Source organism: Oryctolagus cuniculus, chromosome 3 (genome assembly GCF_964237555.1).
Source record: "Oryctolagus cuniculus chromosome 3, mOryCun1.1, whole genome shotgun sequence".
NCBI classification, from domain to species: Eukaryota; Metazoa; Chordata; class Mammalia; order Lagomorpha; family Leporidae; genus Oryctolagus; species Oryctolagus cuniculus.
In genome coordinates this window covers 166,459,318-166,466,490 of record NC_091434.1, presented here as the reverse complement: position 1 = coordinate 166,466,490, position 7,173 = coordinate 166,459,318, and the positions used below count along the sequence as shown (strand labels likewise).

Sequence of the window (7,173 nt, the reverse complement as noted above, 5' to 3'; positions counted from 1 at the left end):
TCAAATTATGTAAATTTAAATAGCCACCTGTGGCTCCTGATGACCTTATTGGACTGCAGAGTCCTGTGGGAATTCACCCACCCTAAAATGCACAGACTCCAATGGCTGATTTTGAAGCAGAGAGCTACAACTGTGTTTGACCCGATACCTCATCCTGCCTTCCCATTCATAATTAATTATGTGGCTGATCATTTACTCAATAAATGGCTCCCGAATACCTCCTATGAGCCAGGCACTCGCTGAGGTCTGGGAGTCAAATAGAGTGCATCAGAGACCTGGCCCTTACATTTCTAATGGGGTAAGTAGACAATTAATTCAAAGAACATCCAGATAAGTATACAAGTAGAGCTGGTGTATGTGCTACAAGAGAAAGGCATGGGCCGGCGCCACAGCTCACTAGGCTAATCCTCCGCCTGCAGCGCCGGCACCCGGGTTCTAGTCCCGGTCGGGGTGCCAGATTCTGTCCCAGTTGCTCCTCTTCCAGTCCAGCTCTCTGCTATGGCCCGGGAGTGCAGTGGAGGATGGCCCAAGTGCTTGGGCCCTGCACCCCATGGGAGACCAGGATAAGTACCTGGCTCCTGCCATCGGATCAGCACGGTGTGCCAGCCATTGGAGGGTGAACCAAAGGCAAAGGAAGACCTTTCTCTCTGTCTCTCTCTCTCTCACTGTCCACTCTGCCTGTCAAAAAAAAAAAAAAGTTTCCTTGAGCAAGCTTCTCATTTTTATGTATTTGAAATTTCCATATTTTAACCCCACTCTTGAAAGAGCTCCACTAGGCATAAGTTCTAGGTTGATTATTCTTTTTCTTTCTGTACAGTGACAGTATCATCCCACGGCCTCCTGGCTTCCCTTTTGCTGTTAAAGAGTAATCAGTTTGTCTTCTCATTGTTCTTTAGTGAGTGAGTGTATTATCCAAGTTTCTTTGCAGAAGTCTTTGCCTTTGACGTTTTGCAGTTTATTTTTTATTTTTTTCATTTTTAATTTTTTTAGATTTATTTTATTTATTTAAAAGTCAGAGTTTCACAGAGAGAAGAGAGGCAGAGAGAGAGAGACAGAGAGGTCTTCCATCCGTTGGTTCACTCCCCAGATAGCTGTAACAGCTGGAGCTGTGCTGATCTGAAGCCAGGAGCCAGGAGCTTCTTCTGGGTCTCCCATGCGGGTACAGGGCCCAAGAACATGGGCCATCTTCCACTGCTTTCCCAGGCCATAGCAGATTGGAAGCTGGATTGGAAGAGGAGCAGCAGGGACTAGAACCAGCACCCACATGGTATGCTGGCCTTTCAGGCCAGGGCTTTAACCCGCTGCACCACAGCACTGGCCCCTCATTTTTAATTTTCTAAATTTATTTTTTAAGAAAGCTTTTATTTAATGAACACGAATTTCATAGGAAGATTTGTTTTATTTGAAAGGCAGAGAGAGGAGATCTTCCATCTGCTCTTTCATTCTCCCAAATAGCTGCAACAGCCCAGACTGGACCAGGCCAAACCCAGGAGCCAGGAGCTTCTTCCAGGTCTCCCACATAGGCAGCAGGAACCCAAACATTCTGGGCCATTGCTTTCCCAGGTACATTGGCAGGGAGCTGGACCGCAAGTGGAGCAGTGGGACTCAAACCAGCACCCATGTGAGAGGCCAGCTTCATAGGTGGTACCTTTACCTGCTACGCCACAGTGCCAGCATTCTTCAGAGGCACCATAATATGTTTTATCTGGCTTAACAATCTTTTTGGATTCCTGTGTCTGGGTATTTCTCTCTTTACACCATGTTCAAAATTTCTTAGTCATTATATTTTAAATAGTGCCTTCTATCTCACACATTCTATTACCTTCATCTGGAACACATGAGGCCTTCTCTCTCTCTGCTGTATGTCCACTTCACTCTCCCTCCAGCCTACATTCTGGATAATTTATTTGTATTGGATATTTGTTTCTTTATTCAAGTTAATTGGTTCTTTCATCAGCTGGATTTAATGTGAAATTATATTGATAGGGTACATTTTAAATTTCAGTTACTATAGTTCATTGTTAATGAAACATTTTTTTCATAGTTTAACAACTCTGAAATCAGGATGCATCTTAAAACAAGTGGAATCTTGTAGTGATAATTGGCAGTGTTTCTGATGCCTCATAAAATTGGTGTATCTTACAGTAAATTCTGTATACAGCCAATACAATAGGGTATTTATTTTTCATTTTTTAGAAGTTCTGTTTGATTCTCTTTCAAGTTCAAAGGACCTGAAATTCTTATCTAGTTTAGAACTTCTTGTCTATTTCTTTAAACTCATAAAACAGTTATTTTATATCCTGTGTTGGATAATTCCACTTCCTGAATACTTTCTAAGGCTACTTCTGCTATATGTCATTTCTGTGAATTCTCACTCTTGGTATGTTGTTTTCTCATGCCATTTGTCTTTAAGCCATTCATCCATTTTCTTTGAACATTTATCTGTGGAAATCCTTTGAGGCCTGGGTTGAAGCTGAGTTACTCCAGAGGGGATTCACATTTTTTAAGAAGATTGATTGTTTATGTGTGTGTGTGTGAGAGAGAGAGCTTCTATTGCTGGTTCACTCCCCAGGGGCCACCAGAGCCAGGTCTGGGCCAGGCTGAAGCCAGGCACCAGGAACTGCATCACATGGGTAGCAGGGGCTCAAGCACTTGGGCCATCTTCGGCTGCCTTCCCAGGGGCATTAGCGAAAGTTGGATCTGAAGTGGACCAGCCAGGACTTGAACCTGCACTCCACTATATGATGCCAGGGTTCCAAGTGGTGTTCCACTACCACACCAGCTTCAGTATTCATATTTATTTCTATAGGGTGGGGAGCACTACCAACCAGACACAATTCTATTTTTTTTTTTTTTTTTACTGCATAGTTAACATAGTTAACACAGAATCACATGGGCTTACCTGTCTTCTTGATGTTTTTCCCAGACTCCCCTCACACCACCATGTGAAGTCCTGGAGAGTAATAGCGTATTATCTGTGCATGGGAAATCAGAGTGTGAAAGTGTGATAAGGTCCCAGAATCCTTGGGAGAAAAGACAGATACTGATAGTGCTTTAGACTTCGGTAAGAATATATGTGCAAATACCTAGAATAACAACTAAAAGAAGAAGTACAAGGCATACAAGGGACTTCAAAATGTTCATGGAAATGGAATTAAAAGACAAGTTTATTTTGGTACAGTAGATTTTGAAATCCATTCATAGTTTGTTTCATAATACTCATTTTTCCTAAACTTTTGGAGACTCCTTGTATGTATGAATTTTAATTTTCCTTTGCACCAGAATAAAAAAAAGTATCTTTTAACTCCATTTCCCATGAACTTTTTAAAGTATCCTCTTATAACTTCAAATAGATAGGAAAGGATAAAGATGAAATGAGAAGGGGAAAAAGATAAAGCAAAAGAAGATGAGAAAGTTTTTTTTTTAAAAAAAAGAATTTTAAAAAGTAGAACAAGTAGAAAGGACATTTAAACAAAAGAAATTTACCTAAGTTTAGTTGCAGTAATACTAAATGTAAGTGGATTTAACTCTCTAGTAAAAGACAAAAATGATCAGATTCTTTTTAACACCAAGCTACATGTATTTACATAAGACACTCTTAAAACAAAAGAACAAAAAGAAACTAAAAGTCAAGAGCAGAAAAAGATCCTTCAGGTAAATGTTAGCATGGGAAAGCACCCATGGCTTTATTAATAAAAGACAAAATAAATTTTAAGGAAAAAGGCATTATTGGAAATATGATCACTACCTAATAATACTTCAATTTCTCAAGAATATTTAACACAAAAATATCTATGAATAATTTTTACAAATAATGTGATCTTTCCTGAGATACTACTGGAAAATGCTAAACTCTAAGCGAATCTTTTCTAAAAAAATTATTTATTTATTTGAAAGTCAGAGTTACACAGAGAGGAAAGGCAGAGAGCTCTTCCATCTGATGGTTCAAACACAATTAGCTGCAATGCTGGAGCTGCATCGATCTGAAGCCAGGAGCCAGGAGGTTTTTCTGGGTCTCCCATGTGGGTGCAGGGGCCCAAGGACTTGGGCCATCCTCCACTGCTTTCACAGGCCACAGCAGAGAGCTGGATTGGAAGAGGAGCAGCTGGGTCTCGAACCAGCATCCACATGGGATGCCGGCGCTTAAGGCCAGGGTGTTAACCCACTGCACCACAGTGCTGGCCCCTCGAAGCAAATCTAAAGAGAGACCACACTCTTCGATAGGAAAACTCAGTGTCATAAAGTCATCCAGTCTCCACCAAATAGACCTAAAGACTCAGTGTAATTTCAACCAAAAGCCCTACAGTTCTACAAAATATCACAAACTGATAAAAATGTGTATGAATCAACAAAGATCCTAAGAAGAGCCAAAACGAATCCTGATGGGAAACTAGCTGGGAGAACTTCCTATACCAGACATTATCACGTATTATAAAACTAGAGTTCTTAGACAGTGCAGTGTTCACCCAACAGACAAACAGCATGGCTCAGAGGAAACACATCCAAACATCTTTGGAAACTTCATATTTTACAAACTTGGCCCAGAAGATCAGCATGGAGCAGACAGGCTTCTCAGTAAATGTTGCTCAAACACTGATAGATTTATATGGGGAACAACAAGCAAAAATCTATTCCAAAGCCGGCACCATGGCTCAATAGGCTAATCCTCTGCCTTGCGGCGCTGGCACACCCAGTTCTAGTCCTGGTCGGGGCAACAGGTTCTGTCCCGGCTGCCCCTCTTCCAGGCCAGCTCTCTGCTGTGGCCCGGGAGTGCAGTGGAGGATGGCCCAAGTGCTTGGGCCCTGCACCCCATGGGAGACCAGGAGAAGTACCTGGCTCCTGGCTTCAGATCAGCGCATTGCGCCAGCCGCAGCGCGCCAGCTGTGGCGGCCATTGGAGGGTGAACCAACGGCAAAGGAAGACCTTTCTCTCTGTCTCTCTCTCACTGTCCATTCTGCCTGTCAAAAAAAAAAAATCTATTCCAAGTAGATTTTTTTAAATTGGGGGTGATCACTTTTTTATTATTTTTATTTTATTATATATTGTTATACATTATTTTTATTATTTTAGCAGCGCTTATTCACAGAGGCTGTGATAATTTGGCACATGTATTAAAGGTATGATGATCAAGTGAGGTTAGTTAGCACTTCCATCTCCTTACACATTTTTTAAATTCCTAAATATAAAAGCCAAAACTATAACTTAGAAAACAACCTAGAGGATATTTTTATGGCATTGTAGTAGGAAATAGTTTTTCTAAACAAGGTACAAGAGATAAAAACATAAAGGGAAAGAAGGTTAGAAATCAAGTGTATTAAAATGAAGAACTTCTGTTCCTAAGGCCCTTGGCTGGGAATAGAAAGCAGATCATAACTGAGAGGATGTATTTGCAGCATTCAGAACTGGCAAAGAATTAATCCAGGATATGTAAAGGACATCTGTGGCTCAACTCTTTTTAAATGGGCAGAACAACAAGAAAAGTCATTTCATAGAAAAGGACTCACAGATGATCTGTGAACAAAAGAACATTTGTAATTGGGAAAAAGAAAATTAAAATCACAATGAAACTACCATGTCACACCACCAAGTTGTCAGTCTGTCCACACCAAGAAACACCAAAAGTCACCAAGATGAGGGGCAAAATCATCTCTCATCTGCTCCTGATGGAGCTTTCAATTGGTGAACGCACTGTAGAAGAAGGTTACCTCGTGCTGTGGCTTTGATACGGTTGCAGTGTGTTCCCCAAGACTTCATGTGTTGGAAGCTTGATCCCCAATGTGGTCACGTTAAAAGAGACAGGGTGGCCGGCGCCGCGGCTCACTAGGCTAATCCTCTGCCTAGCGGCGCCAGCACACCGGGTTCTAGTCCCGGTTGGGGCGCCGGATGCTGTCCCGGTTGCCCCTCTTCCAGGCCAGCTCTCTGCTGTGGCCAGGGAGTGCAGTGGAGGATGGCCCAGGTGCTTGGGCCCTGCACCCCATGGGAGACCAGGAAAAGCACCTGGCTCCTGGCTCCTGCCACCGGATCAGCGCGGTGCGCCCGCCGCAGCGCACCGGCCGCGGCGGCCATTGGAGGGTGAACCAACAGCAAAGGAAGACCTTTCTCTCTGTCTCTCTCTCTCACTGTCCACTATGCCTGTCAAAAAATAAAAAATAAATAAATAAAATAAAATAAAATAAAATAAAAGAGACAGGGCAGGGGCCGGTGCCGCGGCTCATTAGGTTAATCCTCTGCCTTGCGGCGCTGGCACACCGGGTTCTAGTCCTGGTCGGGGCGCCGGATTCTGTCCCGGTTGCCCCTCTTCCAGGCCAGCTCTCTGCTGTGGCCAAGGAGTGCAGTGGAGGATGGCCCAAGTCCTTGGGCCCTGCACCCGCATGGGAGACCAGGAGAAGCACCTGGCTCCCGGCTTAGGATCAGCGCGGTGCACCGGCCGCAGCACGCTGGCCGCAGCGGCCATTGGAAGGTGAACCAATGGTAAAGGAAGACCTTTCTCTCTCTCTCTCTCTCTCACTGTCCACTCTGCCTGTTAAAAAAGAGAGAGAGAGAGGCCGGCGCCGCGGCTCACTAGGCTAATCCTCCGCCTAGTGGCGCCGGCACACCGGGTTCTAGTCCCGGTTGGGGCGCCGGATTCTGTCCCGGTTGCCCCTCTTCCAGGCCAGCTCTCTGCTGTGGCCAGGGAGTGCAGTGGAGGATGGCCCAGGTGCTTGGGCCCTGCACCCCATGGGAAACCAGGAGAAGCACCTGGCTCCTGGCTCCTGCCATCGGATCAGCGCGGTGCGCCGGCTGCAGTGCGCCAGCCGCGGCAGCCACTGGAGGGTGAACCAACGGCAAAAGGAAGACCTTTCTTTCTGTCTCTCTCTCTCACTGTCCACTCTGCCTGTCAAAAAAATAAAAAAAAAAAAAAAAAAAAAAAAGAGAGAGAGAGAGACAGGGCAGGGTAGGGGCTGCTGCTATGGCGTAGCAGGTAAGGCCGCCGCCTGCAGTGCTGGCATCCCATATGGGCAACGGTTTGAGTCCTGGATGCTCCTCTTCTGATCCAGCTCCCTGCTCTAGCCTGGGAAAGCAGTAGAAGATGGCCCAGGTCCTTGGGTCCCTGCACCCGCATGGGAGACCCAGAAGAAGCTCCTGGCTCCTGGCTTCAGATCGTCCCAGCTCTGGCCATTGCAGCCATTTGGA

At 44.8% G+C, this 7,173-nt stretch overlaps 1 long non-coding RNA gene across 2 annotated transcripts in view; it reads left to right on the top strand.

Annotated features, from left to right (window-relative positions):
• The window catches only part of LOC127491664 (uncharacterized), a 77,491-nt gene that overhangs the window by 27,925 nt on the left and 42,393 nt on the right, over positions 1–7,173 (top strand). The window lies entirely within an intron of this gene.